The 3,201-nt window shown below is 36.2% G+C and overlaps 1 pseudogene; it reads right to left on the bottom strand.

Moving 5' to 3' along the window:
* Positions 1-1,736: 1,736 nt before the first annotated feature.
* On the bottom strand, positions 1,737-2,689 carry LOC104154983 (annotated as a pseudogene).
* Positions 2,690-3,201: the final 512 nt, after the last annotated feature.

Here is a 3,201-nt window from a genome sequence, read left to right as displayed (position 1 = left end):
GCACATAAAGCAGAATGGGCATGTTCTTTTGTTGCAGGGACAGTACCTCAATAAGAGGGAAAAAAGTGAGTGGGTCACAGAGTCCCAGTAAATAATTCATATTATAACTGACCTTTATATTTAGGAATTTTCCTAAGCATATCCTCTGCTTAGAGCCTGAAAGAAGTCAACAAATCCAAGGACAAAACACACCTATTACAGTGGTTACTGACAGAGACTAACCGCTTGCAGCGCTGTGCCTTAGTAGACCAACTTCTAGGCAGCTACTCCGAGTCTCAAAAATTTTCTGAAATTTGACTAGTTTGTAACTTGTTATCTAGTTGGAGGCCAGCTTTGTAATTAGTGTTGCTTGATCCCCAATTCTTTATGAAAAGATTACCAGAACAGTTTAGAACGTGTCTGTTGCGGTTTAACCCCAGCCGGCAACTAAATACCATGCAGCTGCTCGCTCGCTCCTCCCCCCACTCCAGTGGGATGGGGAGAATCGGAAAAACGGCAAACCTGTGGGCTGAGAGAAGAACAGTTTAATAATTGGAAAAAAAATATTAAAAATTAAAAAATACTAAAATTAAAAATATTTAAATTATAAAAATAAGGGACCTACAATGATCATCTAGTCCAACTGCGATGTATAGTTGGACTAGGTGATCTAGTACTAGTTCACCATACGAGATTGTACAGTGAACTCTAGATCCAAGGGGTGGCACGCAGACAGAATAAGCAGAAAGTATTTTAGCAAATTAATTTACTTCAAAATGAATTGTCAGTATCTTTCCACTGTAGTGGTATCCTGTGCACTAGAATCAGTCAATAAAATCAATACAGAAGAGTGGATTTCTAGTCTTGTAATTCCATTTCTTGAAGAGTTAGACAAATAAATAATGAGCCAGATTCTGCTACTTTAACTAGCAATTTGCTCTGCAAAGCTAGTTTTCTTCAGTGTATTATTAAGGGTGTATGTATTACCCAGCTACAGACTGTAAGAGGATCAAGGCTGAGCAGACAGCACTCCCTGAATAGTTAGAACTTTCCCTTTTACTAACGAGCAAAAATACCACTATTTAAGATGGTTCTTTCCATTTCAGCTCAATAATCCAAAAAAAAGAGATGGACCTATTCACTGTAACAGTAATCTTAAATGATTTTTGTTTCTAGACCTAAATGAAAGGAAACACCTTTTATTGCAGAAACAATTTTAATAAGGTCAAAGCATACAAAAAACTATCAGAACAAATGTTAGATAAACAGAAGATTAAAGAGTAATTGTGCCCTTGCTGGACAATGTGTATTACATACCTCCTTACTCATTTGAAAGAGAACTGGGACACTTTTTTGTTTTGGTTTGGTTTTTTTTTAACACAACAGTTTTATAATTGTCCATCCTACATGCTTATTCCGTCCATTCTACTGCTGCCCCAAATGCAGGAATTGCATGTTTCAGAGGAGCCTGCAGCTAGAAAGGTTTAACTTATCTTCATTGATTCAATTCATGTACTTTTTAACAAAACTTTAACAGGTTTAATTTTTTTTTTTAAGCTTACTTGCAAGTCATATTTTATAGGCAATATTCTACCACCTAGCTTTGGTAGTGGTTGATGTAACATTTTAGAGAATATTTGCTATTCACACAATTTGCATTAGATGTTTAAAATACCACGACTGAAACAAAAGTTAATTTGCCCAAAAGGACAGTCAAAGGAGCTAAAAAGATATTTTAGAGCAATCACCGAAAGCCTTTACTGTATCATAGTCACTTCAAAGTGTTGTAAAGCAGTCTTCTACAATCTCCAGCTTTGCTTCAGAAAGCAGGTTTTCTTGCTTCAGTTGTCCAATAAGAGCTTCCAAGGACCTGAGTCTCCCCAAAGTTTTTATCTCCTGCATTTCAAGCACAGTTATCTTAGAGTGGAGCTTTGAAATTTTTTGCCAAAGGTGATCTCTGTCTATGTCTTGTCTGCAGTATGGATGCTCAGTTTGTAATACTTCACCTCTACCATATGCATTCATATACACAGATTTATCTGTTTCTGTCTCCTCTTGCTTAATAGGCAGGAAAGAACTATTTATTATTTATTTATCAGGCTCTTCTGGACTCTCGGCTGGCACAGTAAGAGCAATGAAGGATTCTCCACTTCCACTGAACTGTACAATAGTTTGTGTGACTGTAGTCAGTAAAACTGCATTTTCACTTGTTGGTTGTACTTCAACAGAGCAGCCTACAACATGACAGTTAGGATTTTCAGTTGCATAGTCAGTAGTTGAACCTAAAGCATTTTTCAGTTTCAGAGATGAATTCAAGTAGTCAGGGTCCATAAATCACAACCTACTGTACAAACTACTGGGTCCTCTACAGAAGTATGAACAATGGTAGTTTCCATGCTGTGGACTGCTGCTGCTGCTATTAAAACAGGATTAGGTTGATGTATATGCCGCTTAGATGAATTATCAAGCGCGACACTGCCTGAAAGTCTTCTCCGTTTGAAGTTCCAGTTTTTGAATTTGTGAAGGTTTATTCAATGCAGTCGAGGAAACTACTTCTACTTTTTCATCTACATTTTCTGCAATTACAGGATTTTTCTTTGGTGTACAAGGTTCAAGTGATACAGATGCTTTCGCTGACACTACATTTCTATTTGTTTTTTCCAGGTCTTCTCTCTCTCTCTTGTGGGCTGCTCTGAGAAGAATCTTTTTCCTGGAGGAAAACAAACAAACAAAACCAACCACCTTGTAACTAGGAAATCATTTGAGCATAAAAAAACCCAGGCAAATCTCATTCTATAGCACGGTACTGCATAAGGAGTAATTTAGCTGAGCACTGTTTAAAAATTACACCAGAGACCTGAAAATTCATGTAAGTGTCTTCCATAACTTTGCTTCAGATCCTAAATGTTAAAATACTATTTTAAAGCTCTAAAGGCAATATTACTTTTTTGTTTCCTTTTTCAAACTCTAAGGAACTTTACTGATTTGTATGAGTCATCATAATTTTAAAAGCACTTGAAAAGAAATGGCTACACAAATCTGTCTGACAAAGACTAGCTAGCATCTCCTACTACCACCTGAAACACTGTATTAAGTCTATGTATATTAAATATACACAGTACAAGATTTTTGCATTAAAGATGTAACAAAGTAATTTTAAAAAGATATAGCAAATTTTTAGTCATGCAGTCTACACCAAAGAGAATTTAACAACAAAAAATG

The sequence above is a fragment of the Cariama cristata genome, unplaced genomic scaffold (genome assembly GCF_000690535.1).
Source record: "Cariama cristata isolate BGI_N322 unplaced genomic scaffold, ASM69053v1 scaffold716, whole genome shotgun sequence".
NCBI classification, from domain to species: domain Eukaryota; kingdom Metazoa; phylum Chordata; class Aves; order Cariamiformes; family Cariamidae; genus Cariama; species Cariama cristata.
The sequence above is the reverse complement of the archived record's forward strand: the minus strand, read 5'-3'. Positions and strand labels throughout refer to the sequence as shown.